Genomic DNA, 22,877 nt, shown 5'->3' with positions numbered 1-22,877 from the left:
ATTTAATAACATTGTATTACACACAAATATAAATTCACATAGAAATCCACATTATTCATTCCCAATTTATATGCCACAACCCAAATCGGTACCATTCTCACACTCACTGTGGAATGGATCGACTCACTATGATATCACACACACACACACACACACCTCCTATTACCATCATTACCATACCCACACACAAGGTAGAATGGACTCATGATTATACCATACATTTCACATCAAAATTTGATGTTATGACCCAATTCAATACCATACTCATACTCATGGTTTAATGGACTCACAATAATGTCATGCACAAATCTCCATTATTACCATACCATACCATACATACATAAGGTGGAATCGAATCATGATAATGTCACACACATTTCATACCACAATTTGATGTCATAACCCTATTCAATACCATGCCCATACTTATGGTGGAATGAACTCACAATAATATCATGCAAACATCTCCATCATTACCATACCTACATACACAAGGTGGAATGGACTCAAACCACTTTGTTTCTATTCCAATGTCATCACATGCCCACACTTGGCCTTCATATTTAATCTCTAATCCTTCTCCCCTCTAAGTTCGATTAACAACATCATTGTACCTTCCAGTCCTTTCCCCCAGCTAAATTAGGTACATCATAAATAACCTCTCACTCCTTCCCCCTGCTAAGTGAGCGATACCATAATCTCTCACACCTTTCCCCGGCCAAGTGAGGTATACCATGATCTCTCTCTTCTTCTATCTCCCGTTAAGTGAGGTACTCTCATTTTCACTAGGTACATTCGCTCCTTCTCCTTCTGTTAAGTGAGGTACTCCACACAGATAATTCATACAGACAAACACATACATTAAACATTCATGTGTCACTATATTTACCAAACATAGCACACTATTATTAATAACCATCATTCAATTCTCCCAACGTCACACACTTTTATACATTAGCATTAACATGCATATCAAAATCATTATAATTCTGCATCCACGATCATTACATTCCCCATTTCAGAAAATCATACCACCAATAACAATAATAATCAGAGATATGTCTTAATTCACCTCTTTTCACACATTGATAAGCTTACCTGCATTCTAATTCATTTAGAAATAATCACAATCATTTCAATGTAATAGTCCGATAAATACGAATTTACAAAAAAATGGTAAGAGCTCCCAAAGTAGATTCTACTCACAGAATTACAAAACCCAAGATAGATTGTCCACTCTTGAACATTCGGGGTTTCTCAACCCGCTCATTACTTCTGGTCAAATAACCATCAAACACGTGTTACAATATTTATATAAATCAAATGTTTCATCCCCATTGGGTCTAGTCTGTCAAAACAAGCAAAATATGCAAACAAAGGTGATCCGGGCTAGTCGGGTCCCTGCCGGTCTCGTCAGATCACAGCCAGGCTCATTGCCGTTCTCGTTGGTTGACCAAATAGCACTCCGGATGATTTTTCCGGCTCGTCGGATCCTGGGGAAAAACTATTTGAGACAACATTTCAAACTAGAGTTTTGGGGGTTTTCAAAGGGATCTCTCACCTAAACACTCAACCATGATGAATCCACACTTTAAAAACTATAATCTACAACACAAAGGGTCCTAAAACATGGATGGAACAAGAGCTCAAACCTATTTTACAATTTCAAGCATTTCATATTGTTTTCCCCTTCTCCACCAAGCCATAATTTGGAGATCTCTCAACCCTCTTGGATTCCTTCCAATTCAAGGCTGAAATAACCTGAAATGCTAACTAAATAACTCTATTCAAGCACCAAACCAAACTATAATCACCTATGTTAGAAACCATTAGGGTTTTAGGGTAGTTTTACCTCTAAACCTCCTTCAAATTCTGGACGGTTGAAGATGCATGAGTGGCCCAAATCACCCCTAGTGCGGTAGGACATGATTTCCCTCAACAATCTTGGCTCAAAACACCATCTTCCCCATGTATCCCTCTCTTGCAAGTGTAGTTCCTCCCCCGCCCCCCCCCCCCCCCTCCTTTTTTTTATCCTCCTCTCTTTCTTTCTCTTCTTTTTTCTTCTAAAACTGGTTAAACAATTCTAGCTTTACTCAAGTCAACCATATATGACCCTTCTATTGATCCATGTTGAACCAACCCTTGGTTCAACTCGTGGCTTACTGTGAACCCAATTAAATCCCTTATATATGCCTCCACAATAAACCCATGTTGGTCTAATTGATTGAACCCAAGGTCCACCCCATGTGATCCAGTCCTATGGTTCAACTCACTAACACATAATTAATTCCTAGATCACAATGTTATTCAATCTAATGATTCTAATTTTATATCACTATTCCCATTGTGCATATGCATGTATTCCATAGCTATCCATATAACTATTGTATATTTAATTACCATAAATCGTTTAAATAATAAGACTCATGCCATAAATAATAAAATAATGTCTCACACGATATTATGACCATTTCACATTGTGGAATGTACCTAATATTACATGAAATTGCTCTTATTAATGAAATTTGTTTATCCTTTGCTCCAATCGAAGTAATTGTATAATGTTTCCCCATCAAGAACCCAAAATTATTAAAATTATTCATAATATTACTAAATCTCTTTAATTTAAAATTTTGGGTATTACAATTGTCGAAGGTGGGAGAGGCGTACTTTGTATTTTATGCTTTGAGTTTTTGGTTTTTATTTTTTATTTTTTGCTAAGGATCAACAAGATTTTGTATTAAAAATACAAAAGAAATTATACAGCATTAACGTCGAGGCATACCCAGATGGAAAAGCTACAATACAAGAATAAGAAGAGGCCTCCACCTTCGGTAGCCATCAATGGAGACCTTAACTAATAAAAGTCAACTCAAGCATCAACCTTCAACATTGCCATCAACAGATAACTTAAGCTAACTACAAATGAAATTACCTTAATTCTATCATTAAGATATAAATCTAAATCTTGGCAGATATAATAACAATTTAAGTTTTCTACAATTGCACAAAAAGACAAATCTACAAAATGCGTAACTTGAAAACCCCATATGGTAGAAAATTTTCTTACATTTTCTCCCCACACTACCACCATCCACAATACACCCTCACAAGCATGGAAACAAACGTCACGCCAAAATTGTAAGTGCATTGCATAATTAATCATGAGTATTAGGACCAATGATCAACCAAAATTATTTGAAACTACTTTCAATTAATAATATCTAATAGTATTGAGGCCCCGAATTTCGATCGATCATTATCCGATAACTCACATACTTGGATGTTCACTCTATCAGGGTGTGAAATTTTGTTGAGGAACACCCTCATTCACGCGTATAAATCATACAACAAGCACCCGGTGTGTAGTAGTCCTGTTGTTAGATATCAACAATTGGATCACCACAATTCTATGAAATATAAAAGCAATAGCAAATGCTTCTCATATGGGAAAAAGTAACTATCGGAAATTCCCCTTGCGAATACAATTGCAGTAAACTAAATCATGAATTCCAATGGATTAATGTTCAACACAATTAAGTGCCACATTTTTATTTCCATACTAATCTCCATTTGAGAAATATACAATGTGGCAACCCCAGAACAGAGTGCCCAAGTCTGTCCATAGTTGTGAACTAATAAAGGTAAAAGTGGGCAATTGCACATTATCAAAATTATCACAACAACCACATGAATATGAAATGTATCAATTAATTTAATCAAATTAAATTGGGTTTAATAGACACATACACCAAATGCAATTAGTCCAACAATAGTGATCTTCACCCAACGCCAACTGTAGAAACTGAAATTTTGCCACCACCCTTGGCAATGATAACAACAGGATATGGATGGAAAACATCGTGCCCATACCCCTTGAGAGGCCCAAAAGAAGCCCAAAAGAAGCCCAAACCGGCCCAAGAAGACCCATGGAGCACGACGCCGTGTAATTCACCATGGCGTCGTGGAAGGTGATTCACGGCCCCTTGATGATTTACCACAGCACAGTGAAAAAGGACGAACGTCACCAAGATGACATCATCCACGACGTCGTGGAAAAATCTTCTACGATGCCGTGGTTATCCATCACGGCGCCGTGATCTGTGGGGCACCCCTATAAATAGGAGAGCCTCCTACCTCTATTTTCATGGAGAAGTAGGCAAGGGAGACCCTCCAAATAGATTGTCCAGCCCCTTTTTCCCTCTTCTATTCCAGTTTGAGTCATTGTGAGCAGTTTCTCCCAGCAAATGGATAGATCCTTCGATTATCCCACTTGAGCGATGAGTGTTCCCTTCCTAACCTAGCCGTTACTCCGTCCGCATACGGATAACAAGAACCCCCTTTCATAGCCATTATTCTATTAGTGTACGGATAACACAGAACATCCTCATCAAGCTGGGACTCTGCCCGAAGAATTGGCGACGATACGCCCATCCATCTCTACCTGAGCCAGGGGACCTCCGATACTCAAGGAATTCTCGCGTGGAGGTATAATCATTATATTTTCATCGTTACGATGTATTCTTTTGTGTTTTTCCTATTTTTGGTGTATATATTGTAAATAGAATGCATCTGGTACAATCATTTTAAACATACTTTACAAGGAGAGAATATTCAACATTCAACATCTAGAATAGAAAGACCGATTCAATTGGACAAGATGGGTGCCTAACACCTTCCCATACTTGTTACCCGACCCCTTACCTGATCTCTGACCAGACCATATGGAATCTCGTTGCCCGTGTCCACTCCCACGGGATAAGGCTACCCCATCGGGTCCTAGGCCCTAATCCTAGGTGGTGACTCCATCCCTATGAAGCATGACCCCCATTGTCACGCCCCCATCCCTGAACCACGGGGAATGCAACCAGAGCATACCAATACGCTCTCTAACCACCAGAATCACTGATGCAGTACCCAAGACTAACTCATTCACAACGACAAATAATAGATAAAAGGAAAGGATTAATATTAATAACATCAGAGTTAGCAGAAGCTAGGTGATAGCATATAAAATATTGTCTATTCAAATTTACCCCTTCATATCAATGGGTTCTAATCAGGATCTATGTATTATCCCTGTATAATAAATACACTTATCAAGAAAGGAATAAAAGAATACACTTTTAATAAAAAAATGAATAATCAAGTGCATCAAAAGATGGCCACCAGCCAAGAATCACTGTCCCCTCGGGGAACACATCTCACAGTAGCACTCCGGTCCATGATCCTCATACTCCGGAGTCCACCACTCTTTATGACCTTCTTCAGGAGTCTTGAACTCCGCGCCGTCCTGCTCGAATGTACCTGCATCAACTAAAAATATGTTTCCTCGAGGAGTGAGCTCCAACTGAGCCCAATGAGTGGCTAAGCCACACAAGCATACACAATAATAATAATGAATGGGGTTGACTGCAAACCATACATGATGGACGGATACCAAGGTGTCCCATACCACCAAGGTAGACCGTACATCACATACAATTTGAAATCATGCTATATAAATGAATGATGATGTATAGTTTTATTGTTATCCACCTAACCCACAACTAAGTCAGGTATAGTACTATAGCAACACCTTAAGTAGCATCCCCGACATCGGTACCATAAACGGATGGTATACCGGCGATGACAAACCTGAGTCGCGCTGGAAGCCTGCTGTACCGGTCTCCACCAAGAGATATACGCAAACCCCCAAGTCAAATCCCGTCCTGGCATTTGGCCCAAAATACGGTTGCCGCCCAAACTTCCCGGGTGGGTATACCCGAATAACGGTCGGAACCCACGAATTTGACCGACACCTAACCCCCTGTCGGTAAGGGTCATAGTACTGGGTAAACATTTATCCTAGCCAATCCACCTAACACACAACTAAGTCAGGTATAGTACTTTAGCAACACCTTAGGTAGCATCCCCGACATCGGTACCATAAACGGATGGTATACCGGTGATGACAAACCCGAGTCGCGCTGGAAGCCTGCCGTACCGGTCTCCACCAAGAGATATACGCAAACCCCCAAGTCAAATCCCGTCCTGGCGTTCGGCCCAAAATACGGTTGGCGCCCGAACTTCCCGGGTGGGTATACTCGAATAACGGTCGGAACCCACGGATTTGACCAACACCTAACCCCCTGTCGATAAGGGTCATAGTACTGGGTAAACATTTATCCTAGCCAACATTCACCTATTGTATGAGTGAGGTACGCATGTGCATAGGCCAGAGGCCGAGTCCATAGATACCGAAATACGGTCGGCCGGCTATCCTCTCGCCCCTCTAGCCCATACACGTATACAAGTACGAGATGTAAATACCGAAGGTAGTCGGTCGGTCACCATCCCGTTTCCACCTAATGCAATGGACAACTCTAATGCAATTTTAAGTACGGTAATCTCAAGCCTAGCACCCACCGGCACTTGGATCCCACTTCCGAAGCCCTAGATATACATGCCATGAGTGAGTCCATATTATGGAATCCCCAGGTCCAGCACCAACCGGCACCCGAGTCCCATAACTAAATCCAATACCATTCGCACCATAGTGCAATAAAATAAATAATATCGCAAGACAAGAATGTAAAGCCCTATCAACATCTAAACATTTATATCGTCCTATATCTTACCAATAATTATATATTATAGCACACATGCATGAATGACATTCGCAAGACACGACACATAAACATTCCATAAATTAAGACGTTTGCTTAACTCACTCACCTTGATTCTCAGTCAATCGTCAGTACGGAGCTCTTCAAATCGGCGTTCGATGCCAAGTATACTGTCCCACGTACTAATACGCCCCTGAGCCGGGTCAGTCAACCTAAAGAGAGTGTACAACGTGGGGAGAGATTAGTGCCTTAGGGCTAGAAGAGTTGGGCCCCATAAGTTATCAAACAAGGCTAAAACAGGGGACCAGCACATACAGCAAGGCTATATCATGTGCCTGTCCATGTGCCTGTCCCTCTCGGACTTTCCCACCGGCAGATCTAGGTTCTCAGGGACTGGCACTTGCATGTGCCTGTCCCTCTCGGACCTCCCACCGGTAGATCTTTCTCAGGAACTGGCACTTGCATGTGCCTGTCCCTCTTGAACTTCCCACCGACAGATCTAGTTTCTCAGGGACTGGCACTTGCATGTGCCTGTCCATGTGCCAGTCTTACTGTTCATGCCATTCTGAGAATGGTTTTGCAGCCCCAAAGTCTTGGGCTAAAATGGGGTATTCTTAGGGGTTTTTAGGGGTCTCTTTGGCCATGAGAACAACCCCAACCAAGGTGCCATAGCACACACCCAACATGGGTTTGTAAACCCCATGATCGATTAGGTTTTCCTCCATTAAATACATATGGAAAGAAAACTCATGGGTTTGGGTATTGGGGTTTTGAAAGGGTCTTTAATCAATGTTATTTAACAACCCATAAACCACACCTCTATGGTCTTCCATGAGGGTTGGTGAAACCATAAATGGAGGTGAATCCCCAACTTTGGGTTCATAAATGGAGAAAGGGTGAAAGGGGGTTCAAGGTAGGATTAGGTGTCTTTATAACTAAGCTTCAAAGATTAGCCATTAATGGCCTTTCCATTAGGGTAGATGAAGCACTCATGGCTCATAAGTCCAAACCCTAGGTCTATAAATTAGGAGGTGAGAGAGAGAGAGAGAGAGAGAGAGAATGCTCACCAATGTAGGAGAGCAAGCTTGGGTTCCACCTCTCTTCCTTCTTCTTCTTCTTCTTTCGTTCCTTCTTCCTTCTTGTTCTTCTTCTTTTTCTTCTTCTTTTTCTTCTTCTTCTTTCTTTCCTTCTCTCCTTTCCTCTCCACAATTTAGGTTTTCTATTGTGAGGTGCATAGTGGATTGACCCCTATTTACCTCACTTTAGTCTTAAGTCATGTTTGGTTGTCTTAGGTCTTTAGGTCAATTTTATGTTATTGGGCCCATTATACTACTAGGCCCATAATATGATTAGAATGAACATCAGGTCCTAAGCCCATTCTAGTATTTATACTCATGAGTTATTAGGATATTAACTTACTCCCAATCATCTGTAAGTGGGAACGGGTACACCGGGCGAGGGCCGGGCGGATCCTCGAAATAAGGAAATGTTAGGAATGCACCCTCGAAGATAAACTTTCCCCTATCTCTGTCGATGTACCTATCCTCGATGACTTCTCCAGAGTCACGGTCAACAATCTTGTGGGATGGCTTGAGTATCATGTTCCACAGTTCACGAGCGTACTCCGCTCCCGGTTCTACATAAAAGGTTCAAACCAGACCGATGGTCAGACCGAGTTTTAAACTGGGTTTTGGGCACGGATTTAACATCCTCCCCACCTTATAAGAATTTCGTCCTCGAAATTGAGACGTACCTAGGTATCTGCATAGGTGAGGATACTTCGACCGCACTTCACCTTCTCATTAATGAGATGCCCCTTTAATCAATGAGATTGCCCCACCGAACTTTATCAAAAGTTACAGTTCGATTGTGAGGATTGCTGTCCTTATAATCAAAGTTCTCTTCAGGTAGTTCTTCATGTGTCAGTCCATGACAAGCTGATGTGGCTTTTTAGTCTTGACAATATCAATGTAGGGGTGTACTTTCTCACATCATTACGTAAAATACATTAACACACTTGCCCTCTTTGTCGAAGCAAATTACTCCCTTAGTTGGCGATACTCGCAAGAAAACATAATCGGCATAGCTCTTCCATTTAGATTAAGCCGCCATGATTCGGTCCCTTATCAAATCTACTTTTCCACAAGTGGCTTGTATCAATTCAGACCCTAATATTCTTTGCTAATCAACTTCCTCCCAATATAGTGGTGTTCAGAAATTTCTATTGTACTGTGCTTTAAACAGTGTCATACCTATAGTAGTTTGGTAGCCGTTGTTGTGAACAAACACTACGAGTGAGATGTGCTCATCCCGACTACCCTTCATATCAATGACACAAGCCCTGAGCACGTCCTCTAGGGTCCGAATAGTCCTCTCTGACTTACCATTAGTTTGTGGATGGAGAACCGTGCTAAAATTCAGCAGTGTACCCATAGCCTTCTGAAAACCGCCACAGGACTTCAATGCAAACTCAGGATCACGATTAGAAATGATATCCACTGGATCTCCATGTAAGTGAGTCACATTATCCATGTATAGCTTATTCAACTTGTCCATTGGATAGATCTCCTTTATTAGGATAAATGTGCTAACTTGCTAAGCCGGTCAACAATGACCCAAACAGCATCAATACATTTAGCTATACCGGGCAATTTAGTGACAAAATCCATAATGATGTATTTCCACTCTCGTTCGGGAATAGGAAGTGATTACAATAGTCCATATGGTCATTGCCTCTCCATGCCACCTTAACTCGCTCACCATTGGGTACACATAACCTATCCCTGAACCGAAGGATGTTATTTTCGGACAAGGTAAAATCTGATTCCTCCTGCATCTCTTCCTGAATGTCATCTATCAATTTCTGTAACTCCGCATCGGTATGTTGGGCTTCCTTAATCTTCTCCGCCAATGAGGGTTGTACTGTCAGAGCGGCAAATAACATAGTAGCATCATCAATTAACACTTCCAGCCCCATTCTTCTGGCTTCCTCTATAAGCCTCTCATTGGCTGTTAGAGCTGGCAAGGAAGGGTTTGTGATTTCCTACTAAGTGCATCTGCCACCACACTGGCTTTGCTTAAATGGTATTGGATAGTGCCGGATAGAGGGGTTAAAACTATGCTCAACTTCCGCTCTGGGACTTCTTAGTTATTTAGCTTAAACTAAGTTGTATTGATTTGTCCTCTAATAGTATCCACCTTACATAATGGTATAAATCAATTCCGGTTTAGTTAATATAAAGTCTAGTGTATATAAGGACCCAGTGAAAATCAAACTCTGAGCTTATACTTCTAGAAATAGAGAGATGCAACTATTTCCATATACTTCGTCCAGTATCTGTACTCCTAAAATTTTGGGTTGAATGACACAAGGTTGTACTACTTTGCTTACCTGGCTTTTCCTATGAGGACTTTCACTTCCGATCCTCCAATACCTAACTCAACTTTAGAATGAATTGGAATATTGATGGAATCCTTCCTATTCACTCCCAATAACGGAGGGGACATTCAGGGACCCATTACTCCACTCATATCTATTGTTGAGCAAAGTTTTGTCGAATCATTCAGTTCCAATTCCTTTTTGTTCTTGACTGCACTTGGCTACACTAACACCCGATATAATACTGTTCATCAACTTAAATTGCTAGATCTATCATTCTCTTCCAACTACATGATATAATCCATACCTCCTAGCATCCGTTCTAAATTATCCTTTCTAGATATCCATCGGTTCGTGGGTGTATAGACATATCGAGATTTAACTACGTGCCTATATATATATTTTTTTCACCATCCCTTCAGAATCTAGACACAATTCTAGGGTTTCCTACTGGACAAGGTCCCTGAACGTACCAGGCCCATACACCAAGCCAATCCCAGCATTCCCTGTAGATTTACCAACAAGTCCTAAAAATGGCTCTCCTGAGAGACATGTAGGGCCATAGGCTTACCCAAGGGTACTTAGGACCAATACTCAAAATTTCTAGGTGGTTCCCAAAGAAAGCCCGGGCCAGTCACTGAGGCCACGAGAAAAATGAAAGATAATTTCCACCTAATCATTAGCCTATGTAACAAGTCCTGCGGAGAGTCTCTCACCGATAGCTAGCTTACGCAAGTTGGAATTACAACTAACAACTGTGGGTGACTAAATTGAGTCGTCAACTCTAAAATCAATAATACATGCACAGGTGATAGGTATAGACATAAGGTACCTGACGCAATGAAATTTACCTTATTGTCATGCTAACAATGTAAGGAAAATAATGAATGCTAAGCGTTAGTGAGTTAGGTAAGGTACCTGCCACTGCGCCTGATGATGACTCTGCCTCATCTGCAGGCATGTTGAATACACTCCCCTGGGGTTGCATGGGACCGATGGCCTGCAGGTTTGACACATACACGGGCTTACTGTACGAGCAAGTCTTGGACATATGCCCCCGCTTGTTGTAGTTGTAGCAACGAATGCCTAGGTGATGGGTTTGAGGTGTTTGTGAAAAGGCTCAGGTGAGCTTTTCTTTTGTATAAATTAGCTATTTGCTAATCCATCTCAATGTGTAAGCTTCTTCCCGTTCCTACACTTGCTTATGGTATGATTCTCTATTCAAAATGTTATTCGTAATGTGCCTAACCACAACATTTTTTTTTTTTTGGTAGACCAAGAGCCCCAGTTCTTGATTGGTATTGGTGTATCTTGAAGTCGTTGGGCTTATGCAACAACAATCCTATGATGTATAAATTTTCCTAATATATACAATAGCTCTTTATGGTTAGGCTCATCCCAATTATCATTATATTTTACATCATTGTTCATGACTTTACCCTCATAAACTTTAGTGTATATCTTCTTTTTTCTTTTTTCTTTTTTCTTTCTTTTTTTTTTTTTTTTTTTACTCCTAGGGTTTAGTATGTAGTTTCTCATCATTTCTTCATTTCTAAACTGGTTTATGTTTTATCAATAAAATTTATATATTCTCCCTTGTTCTATTGATTCTTGTTTGTGGATAAGGTTTTTAATATTTAACCCTAATTTAGAGTAAATCGGGTCGTGTGAATACTGAGTTAGTCCAGGAGGTAGAGCATCGCTCTCTGATACCAAGCTGTCACGCCCCCATCCCTGAACCACGGGGAATGCAACCAGAGCATACCAATACGCTCTCTAACCACCAGAATCACTGATGCAGTACCCAAGACTAACTCATTCACAACGACAAATAATAGGTAAAAGGAAAGGATTAATATTAATAACATCAGAGTTAGCAGAAGCTAGGTGATAGCATATAAAATATTGTCTATTCAAATTTACCCCTTCATATCAATGGGTTCTAATCAGGATCTATGTATTATCACTGTATAATAAATACACTTATCAAGAAAGGAATAAAAGAATACACTTTTAATAAAAAAATGAATAATCAAGTGCATCAAAAGATGGCCACCAGCCAAGAATCATTGTCCCCTCGGGGAACACATCTCACAGTAGCACTCCGGTCCATGATCCTCATACTCTGGAGTACACCACTCTTTATGACCTTCTTCAGGAGTCTTGAACTCCGCGCCGTCCTGCTCGAATGTACCTGCATCAACTAAAAATATGTTTCCTCAAGGAGTGAGCTCCAACTGAGCCCAATGAGTGGCTAAGCTACACAAGCATACATAATAATAATAATGAATGGGGTTGACTGCAAACCATACATGATGGACGGATACCAAGGTGTCCCATACCACCAAGGTAGACCGTACATCACATACAATTTGAAATCATGCTATATAAATGAATGATGATGTATAGTTTTATTGTTATCCACCTAACACACAACTAAGTCAGGTATAGTACTATAGCAACACCTTAGGTAGCATCCCCGACATCGGTACCATAAACGGATGGTATACCGGCGATGACGAACCTGAGTCACGCGGGAAGCCTGCTGTACCGGTCTCCACCAAGAGATATACGCAAACCCCCAAGTCAAATCCCGTCCTGGCGTTCGGCCCAAAATACTGTTGGTGCCCAAACTTCCCGGGTGGGTATACCCGAATAACGGTTGGAACCCACGGATTTGACCGACACCTAACCCACTGTCGGTAAGGGTCATAGTACTGGGTAAACATTTATCCTAGCCAATCCACCTAACACACAACTAAGTCAAGTATAGTACTATAGCAACACCTTAGGTAGCATCCCCGACATCGGTACCATAAACGGATGGTATACCGGCGATGACAAACCCGAGTCGTGCTGGAAGCCTGCCGTACCGGTCTCCACCAAGAGATATACGCAAACCCCCAAGTCAAATCCCGTCCTGGCGTTCGGCCCAAAATACGGTTGGCGCCCGAACTTCCTGAGTGGATATACTCGAATAACGATCGAAACCCACGGATTTGACCGACACCTAACCCCCTGTCGGTAAGGGTCATAGTACTGGGTAAACATTTATCCTAGCCAACATTCACCTATTGTATGAGTGAGGTACGCATGTGCATAGGCCAGAGGCCGAGTCCATAGATACCAAAATACGGTCGACCGGCTATCCTCTCGCCCCTCTAGCCCATACACGTATACAAGTACGAGATGTGAATACCGAAGGTAGTCGGTCGGTCACCATCCCGTTTCCACCTAATGCAATGGACAACTCTAATGCAATTTCAAGTATGGTAATCTCAAGCCCAGCACCCACCGGCACTTGGATCCCGCTTCCGAAGCCCTAGATATACATGCTATGAGTGAGTCCATATTATGGAATCCCCAGGTCCAGCACCGACCGGCACCCAAGTCCCATAACTAAATCCAATACCATTCGCACCATAGTATAATAAAATAAATAATATCGCAAGACAAGAATGTAAAACGCTATCAACATCTAAACATTTATATCGTCCTATATCTTACCAATAATTATATATTATAGCACACATGCATGAATGACATTCGCAAGACACGACACATAAACATTCCATAAATTAAGACGTTTGCTTAACTCACTCACCTTGATTCTTAGTCAATCGTCAGTACGGAGCTCTTCAAATCGGCGTTCGATGCCAAGTACACTGTCCCACGTACTAATACGCCCCCGAGCCGGGTCAGTCAACCTAAAGAGAGTGTACAACGTGGGGAGAGATTAGTGCCTTAGGGCTAGAAGAGTTGGGCCCCATAAGTTATCAAACAAGGCTAAAATAGGGGACCGGCACATACAGCAAGGCTATATCATGTGCCTGTCCATGTGCCTGTCCCTCTCAGACTTTCCCACCGGCAGATCTAGGTTCTCAGGGACTGGCACTTGCATGTGCCTGTCCCTCTCGGACCTCCCACCGGTAGATCTTTCTCAGGGACTGGCACTTGCATGTGCCTGTCCATGTGCCTGTCCCTCTCGGAATTCCCACCGGCAGATCTAGTTTCTCAGGGACTGGCACTTGCATGTGCCTGTCCATGTGCCAGTCTTACTGTTCATGCCATTCTGAGAATGGTTTTACAGCCCCAAAGTCTTGGGCTAAAATGGGGTATTCTTAGGGGTTTTTAGGGGTCTCTTTGGCCATGAAAACAACCCCAACCAAGGTGCCATAGCACACACCCAACATGGGTTTGTAAACCCCATGATCGATTAGGTTTTCCTCCATTAAATACATATGGAAAGGAAACTCATGGGTTTGGGTATTGGGATTTTAAAAGGGTCTTTAATCAATGTTATTTAACAACCCACAAACCACACCTCTATGGTCTTCCATGAGGGTTGGTGAAACCCATAAATGGAGGTGAATCCCCAACTTAGGGTTCATAAATGGAGAAAGGGTGAAAGGGGGTTCAAGGTAGGATTAGGTGTCTTTATAACTAAGCTTCAAAGATTAGCCATTAATGGCCTTTCCATTAGGGTAGATGAAGCACTCATGGCTCATAAGTCCAAACCCTAGGTCTATAAATTAGGAGGTGAGAGAGAGAGAGAGAGAGAGAGAATGCTCACCAATGTAGGAGAGCAAGCTTGGGTTCCACCTCTCTTCCTTCTTCTTCTTCTTCTTTTTCTTCTTCTTTTTCTTTTTCTTCTTTCTTTTTCTTCTCTCCTTTCCTCTCCACGATTTAGGTTTTCTATTGTGAGGTGAATAGTGGATTGACCCCTATTTACCTCACTATAGTCTTAAGTCATGTTTGGTTGTCTTAGGTCTTTAGGTCAATTTTAAGTTATTGGGCCCATTATACTACTAGGCCCATAATATGATTAGAATGAACATCAGGTCCTAAGCCCATTCTAGTATTTATACTCATGAGTTATTAGGATATTAACTTACTCCCAATCATCTGTAAGTGGGAACGGGTACACCGGGCGAGGGCCGGGCGGATCCTCGAAATAAGGAAATGCTAGGAATGCACCCTCGAAGACAAACTTTCCCCTATCTCTGTCGATGTACCTATCCTCGATGACTTCTCCAGAGTCACGGTCAACAATCTTGTGGGATGGCTTGAGTATCATGGTCCACAGTTCACGAGCGTACTCCGCTCCCGGTTCTACATAAAAGGTTCAAACCAGACCAGTGGTCAGACCGAGTTTTAAACTGGGTTTTGGGCACGGATTTAACACCCATCCCCACGACAAGCTGTCAAACAACAATTGGATCCTAATCCCTGTCGCCCCAAGGCCGGGTGGAACCTCTCCTCCTAAGGACCGCGGTGCTTATAGTGGCGACTCCAATGGGGATACGCTTAGGCAATAAAACGCCCATCTGTGGTCAAGCTTTCAAAAAATAGATGCAGCCAATAAAAGCAAGAATATTCTCTCCATTTCTATGTGAAAACATGTATGGCTGACTTTTGAATTGAACTAACCACATTATGTATAGTGTTCGAAGTGAAATCAGACGGCAAGGGTACTCCCTATCGTACCTCTACCCCTAGGGAGGTGAGGTACGCCATACTAAGTACTCTGAGATCCGATGATAACCACTTCCTACACCACTTTCATGCACATACACACAGCATGGGAACAAATTTGGCCATGTAGTTAGTCGTTGGACCCCATGTGTAGTCATGGGTAATTCGCGATGAAGCTACAACTCTTGATACGTACTTTACGGGATTAGTAATCACCAATGAGGATGACCACTAGTGTGCTGTGGGGTGCTTCAGCCACTCAAAAAATGCACTAGCATGGTTGTTCTGGGATCGCGTGACCTACTCTCCAGGTATATTAAAAGAATCAAGTACGCATGACTCGCATAAGCAACAGGTATATCGATTCTGTCAAGAGCGACCTTTTCTGTCCTATAAGCCCACCTATGTCATGCATCATGTAGGAAAATAGACCAAATATGATAGGGATGCGACACAAACTAACTTTCGATTAGCATGTTCGAGGCCCAATTCAAGAGTCGTCAATGGTTAATCTTGTTCTAACACAAGATGCTAACCAGAGTAGGAACGCCATGGCCCCACGATAGTCCCTCAAAAAAGAAAATGGGGAAATATATTCCCCTACACTGGAATCCTACTTGTCCCTCGAAAAGTGAGCATCTTGTGTTATCTCAGGAGATATCAGGTAGAATCTTGGATTGGGCTTCCTTTTTATGTGTCCACCTGGTGAGTTTGTTCTTGATTCGAGAAACATCGGACGATGATGGCATTTAAGGTATGTTGTCCGACCCTTTCCAAAAACAAAAAAGAGGGGAATTTCCTGGTCATTAGTTATAAGGATCGTGATCACATCCTCGGTTACCTAAGTATAAGGTGATCAATAACCAAGAGCGACGGCTGGGCAAAAGTTTGTTGTTTGTTTGCCCCATAAAACTTTTTTGTTTCAAGTGTCTGAATGGATTTCCTCCTTCCTTCTTATGTAGAGGCACGATTCCCTACTCGAGAAAGTTTTCCCTACCTGTGTGGACCAGAAATGATGGGAGATTAATTCGTATCAACCAATCATTCCTTTCAGACCTTCCATTGCCTCCCTCCTCACCTAATTCTTCGACCGAAGTATCACTTGGAAATGGCATGGACCCTAACAACGATCACCACTCTGAAAGTCATTTGGAGCAGCAAGTAGAGCAATTGCAAGTAGATCTGGCAAAAATGAGATAGCTCATGACTTAAGTGTTGCAAGCAGTCTAGGTAACCTACAAAGGGACTCAACACCGGTGTCTACTGAATAGGAAGTAAGGAAGGTTATTCCAACAAATCCCAAGGCGTCAATCACAATAATAGCGGAAGAAGGAGAGGATGTTGTGGCAACTTTATCACCCGACCCTCCCGAAGCTGAGAGGAAAAAAAAAAAGAAGATGAGAGAAAAGGTTGAGAAACTGGAGGTTGCAGCCAAAGACAACGGCAAAGAGAAAGTAGAAGAGAAGCTGGTTTTTTTCCCGAAGGAAGAATACCCGATGACTTTAAGAGGAAGCTAGACAAGTTTGATGGTTCAGGAGATCCGAAAGCCCATCTCAAGATTTTCACTATGGTAGCCAAATCTTGGGATCTTACAGAAAACCAGATGGGACAAGCTTTTCTTTATTCTTTAGCTGGATCCGCTCTGAGATGGCTAACTTAGTTAGAGCAAACTCATAATCAAAAATGGTCCTCTATGATGAAAGCTTTTACTAAATAGTACTCTTACAATTCTGAGATGGACATTACCAGAAGAGAGTTGGAAACCTTGAGGCAAGAGTCGAGTGAGGAGTTCTCGAATTTCATTGCGAGGTTTCGAGAAAAGGTTTTTTTTAGATATGGAACCGTCCTACTGAGGAAGAACAGGTGGAGATTTTGCTCGAGAATTTGTATGGGGAGTTTCATGATAAGTTATATTATCAACACATCAAAACTTTTGATGCCCTTATGACCATCGGAAAGAAGATTGAAGACAAGATCTTCAAAGAAAAGCAAGTACAAGGGTAACCAAGGACACAAATGGATCTTACTCTGGGAGAAAGGTTTCAAAACCAAAAGGGGTAAATGCAATAGGACCTAGTCTCCAAGCGACAGAAGTACAAATGGTTTCTGCAACTGCCCCACCACTTGTGATCCAGGCAGAACCAGAACCTCCTAAAAGGGTTTTCAATTTTGGAGGGATGACACCGACTGTGTTATTCACCAAGCTTAAAAGGGAAGGAATGATCAACACCGTCCCACCTCGACATGTGGACATGGCTAATCTACCAACATGGTACAAGCCTAATTTATATTGTCACTATCATGATAAAAAAGGGCATCAAACAGACAAGTGTATACATCTCAAGCATGCTATCCAGGATATGATAGATGCTGGGAAGATTGAGCTTCAAACAAGGCAACAGCCGAACATGACTGCAAATCCGTTACTGACTCACGGGGTGAATATGTTACAGGAAGAGTCAGAGTTTGAGGATCCCACTCCCTTGATTAGGCCTGTAGGAAGGAGAAGGAAGTTGATGGATGCATGCGTTTACAGGGCCCTTTTTGCGTCAAAGAAAGAAAAGAGAGAGTGTCTGTTTGAGTTAAAATAATACCACAAGCATACGGGTCAATCGTAGCTACGGGTCGAACACGAGGAGATATACGTCACTTTAGTTAACTAACTTAAAAGTAATGCAAAGTGAACCAAATTAAAGTGTTAAATTAAACTAATTAAATTAATGAAAATTAATGCATCCTAACTCATAAGCATCTAACAAAATTAAGGGATTAAATTGGCGTCCTAACACATGAGCATCTAACCTATCAGACTAACGCAAATTGAAAGGAATAAAAATACAGCCACACATAATAACCACATAAAAAGGAATAAGGGAATAAAAGTGCATCCACAAACCACAATCCTATAAAAAAAAATAAAAGAAATAGAGGGAGAAGAAGAAGAAGATAGAGAGAGATAGAGGAGAGGGAGAATGAGATTAAGGGTTTAGAGAATGAGATACCTTGATGTGCTTGAATACTTAAATAAACTCACCATGGCTTCCTCTTCTAAATCTCCATGTCTTGTCATCAACATAGGAACTTAGACTAGGAAGCTTTAAACAAAAACTATTACAACCATTAAACTAGACTTATGAAATCAAAATTAAGAACTTGAAATCAAAACTAAGAACTTAAGCCAAAAAAAGGAAAAGAAAAGAAAATTTCACTAAGTGAATGAAATAAAAATTACACAAAAAAACTGAATTAAAATTGAACTAGAAACTAACTAAAAACTGAACTAAAAAAACTACTAACTCCTTACAACCCAGAGGGTAAGGGGTATTTATAAGAGGAAGAGAGGAGAAGAGAGAAGATGGAAGTGTAGGAGAAATATTCCCTAAGAAAAGAAAATATTCTCTTCTCTTTCCTCTTTTACAATGCCTTGAATCCTAAGAAAAAAGAAAAAAATAGAAAGAAGAAGAAGAGAAAATTGTTTACATAGACTTCTATTTCTGAAAAGTAAACTTCCAATTCTAACAAGTGCTTCCTTTTCTTTGTAGATATCTTCTCCAAGCAATAAAATCAAAGCATCTTTGATTTTTCAACTTTCCATAGGTGAGAGAATATCTTTCAAAATAAATCTATCCCAAATAGAATTCCAGAAGTGCCCTTGAGAAGTTGGAGGAGAGAGAGAGTAAGGGTGATGACTAGGATTCCTTCAAGAATAAATAAAATACCCATTCTGTCCTTCAGAAAACGTGGAGCATGGGGTGTTTATATAGGTCTCACCACTGTGTTCCTTGCGAAAAATCACACAAAATAGACCCAAATTTCATCCAATTCGGAGTTGGGGAGCCCAAGATATCTCAAGTTGAAGTTGGACTGTCCAGAGCCTTCCAAATGGAATCTTTCGGGTACAGTATAGTAACTTCTGATAATTGCATTAAGGCCCCTAAAATCCGAACTTCCGCTTCACTTTGTCCCCATCCGACTGTCAATAATTATAAATAAACCCCTACAGACCATTTTCACGCGTCGTTACGGAAACGGCCATAACTTCTTCGTTTCAACTCGGAATTAAGTGTCGTTTGAACCATTGCGAAGCTGACTCGATGGGCTATGCATCCATTTACACTTATAAAAAGCTTAAAAACATCTCCTTAGCATCATCTCCTTCATTTTCACAAGAATTCACCTAAACCCTGAAAAGCACAAGAAAGCACCGAGTAACTCTGTCCAATGTGGTAAAATGTATAATTTATGCCCTAAAATTTCACACATAAATGTGCTCATCAGATTCCCCCACACTTGAACGTTACTTGTCCTCAAGTAAAGCAAAAGAAAAACTAATCTAGAATGCAGAAAATCCTAACTCACTTTCGTAGGAATCACGGTTGCACTTAGCATGTGCAACAAGCCTTTGAACCCCTAGGTTACCCCTAGTGGACGAGTTGTGTCTCGTGAGTGTTTGCAGTGAATATACACCCAAAATTCAATTGTAAATGAATGATGTAAATTTTAATCATGGCATAAGTAGGACAGTGCACATAATCCTAAAAAGTGCTCAACTTAAGATCAAAGAGCCCAAGGTTCCCCCACACTTGAATTTTATTACCCCACATCAATTCAAGTAACAAGCATGCATCAAGTTCAAGGGATCTCCTCATATTTTCTGAACACTACTCACCTTCAAGTAAACCCCCCATAGCATCGATGGAACCAAAGACTTAGGCATTGAGTAATGTTGACCATACTTCTTTTTTTTCGGCATTAAGGCAAAAGTTTTTTTTTCTCAACCACAAACTCGATTTCTACTCCACTCTTGTTCTCTGAATGACATGGTGGAGCATACACCGACACCCAAATACTTGGTAGCTTCACTTTTGCATATATCCATAAGACATTGAGACATTGATGCAAGAGTTTTTTTTTTTTTTTTTGAGTTTCCTTCCAAGGAATTTCGATCAAGTCACCCTGCTTCATGAGGCACAGTGCCCTGTCTAGTCCCAAGGAATTCCACTTTCTTTTCTATTCCTTGTTTTTTTCTTTTTTTCATTCACTTCCACTTTCATGCCTTACCTTGCCACAAACAAATTGGTCTCAACTACTAGCCAAAAGATCAAAGGGTCCATAAAACACATAGAGGAATCTAGCCATCAAATGAAATAACGCTCATATTTTTCAATTCAATCCCTCTCGCCAGATACAAACCAATTACCGTCCTTGAAAAGGGATTTTTTATTATTTCGCATGCTAGGATACCTAATTCCCTCTTTCTCTCGCTTTGCAATCAAAGAGACATATGCACAAAACCAAACTATTGTCACAATCAAAATTTACCAATTAATCCCAACATCCCCCCCACACTTAATTCATGCAGTGTCCTCAATGTATGCATAACAGAAAGAATAAGGACAAGGGAGGAGATGAAGGGGCTTACCGGATATAATCAACAAAGAGAATCATGAAGAGTCATGAGCTCTACAAAAAGTGCTAGGAGCAGCAACAGAAATCTCAATCCATGGCCAGTAAATGGAGAAATAGCTTCAGACCCAGAAAACACTCGACCATGAATTTTAGTAAAGCGAGAAATAATATGGAAGTTAAGAACAATTGAGAAATATTCAATAGAAAAATCTATCCTCATGGGACAGTGGAAAATGAAGGCATTAAAACTCAGGCCATAAATTCGTCCCTCCTCTCCCGTTTGCAATGTAGAACACCTATCATTCTTTGAAAAACCAATCAAAAACGGATCACAATAAGCATAAAAAGGATTATGAATAACCTCATCTAAATAATCATCAAAAATTGGAGGTTTACTCAAATCAATCCTAGCAATACAACTATCCGCTCTTTGCATAACTTGGTTTGCCAAATAAGGATCATGGAAATATGCTTGAAAGGCATTATGACTAACATTGTCCTCCTCAATAAAATCATCAAACCTAGGAGGTTTGGACAAATCAACATGTGAGACAATGAAATCCTCAAAATGACAATTATCTAAGTTTTCCAAAGAGAGAGGGGGAGATCGAATTTCCTGGCTTTCTATGTTATCATAAAAATCTGATTTTAAATCAATAAAAACACTAGGCTCACTAAAATCAGAAATTTCAGGAAAAAGTTGGACTTCCCCAGGTAGCTCATCAAATCTCGCTTCACTAATATCCTGAGGAGACTCAATCTCAACAAATAAATCATCATGAAAAGCAGTTTGTTGGGAATGACTCTCATTAACCTCAAATTGGGATGGTGAACTTTCAATATCATTAAACTGGGGATGGGGCGGTTCAGGTTGACTAGGTAATGTACCCGTTTCCTCCTCTTGCACCATGGTTATCAGTTGAGAGAGTTGCTTCTCCATGGTATTTTGGCTTGTTGTGAGAAGGTCTATGTATTTCTCAAGCTCATTCAGTCTGGCCTCCTCACCCATGTTTTGAAACTCAAGGGGTTGGTGATATGATTCAAGGAGAGGTGGCCCATTGAGATTTAATGGAGGGTTGGGCATTGGAGGACCAAACTGACCATGATATTGGAAATTGGGTGGTCCAGCTTGGTTATTCCATTGATTCCACAAGAAATCGGGATGGTCACTCCACCCCTGATTATAAGTGCCAAAAGAATTGTATTGAAATTGAAGACTCACATTCTCTTCACCATAGTTACCCCCATAAAGATTAGGACGTCCTTCCATAACATGGATTGTTTGGGGATGTGACCAATCAAAATTTTTGGAAAACCCATAGTTGGGTTGGGGAGCAAAATTGTACTGGGGTGGTGCAAAATTGTTCTCTATCTCACTACTTTTGGCTTCCCTAACCTGTTTAAACATTTCCTCCAAAATCATGGTTGCCTTAGCATAGGTCCATCTTTCCCCCAAAGTCTTATTTGGAAGTGTATTTGCCATAATTCTAAACTAACCACCTATCCCAAATTGAGGTCTCCCATAAAAAAAAAAAAATAAAAATTTAAAGAAGAAAAAAAAAAAAATACTAAAAACAAGAGGGAGCCCAAGGTAGATAGTGTATCTATCCCTCAGAAATCGAAACAATGATTCCAAAGCTGTAAGGTTGCCATATAGGTTGACAGCAAGGGAACCCGTATAGTCTTCACGAGCCACCTACGGGCGACTCCAAATGGAATCTGATGTAGGGTGGAGGACTACTATACGTTTATGTTTCCAACGCTCTCACTATGTCGCTTTCCTGTTATCAAGAGTGGTCACCTCCAAAGATAAGTCACATGCCAATCCAAACCACCCAACGAATCAAGGGGCACCAAGGTTGGCTGGGTTTGGGCATATGAAAGACTTTAGATTGGGCGCACACTATTTGAAACAGAAGAGAGAAACAAGAAGAGGTTTTCAAAAACCTTTTTTTTTTTTTTTTTTAAGAGAAGAGGAGAAAGAGAAGAAACTAAAGCACTTCGAA

The sequence above is a fragment of the Telopea speciosissima genome, chromosome 1 (genome assembly GCF_018873765.1).
Source record: "Telopea speciosissima isolate NSW1024214 ecotype Mountain lineage chromosome 1, Tspe_v1, whole genome shotgun sequence".
Taxonomy (NCBI): domain Eukaryota; kingdom Viridiplantae; phylum Streptophyta; class Magnoliopsida; order Proteales; family Proteaceae; genus Telopea; species Telopea speciosissima.
The sequence above is the reverse complement of the archived record's forward strand: the minus strand, read 5'-3'. Positions refer to the sequence as shown.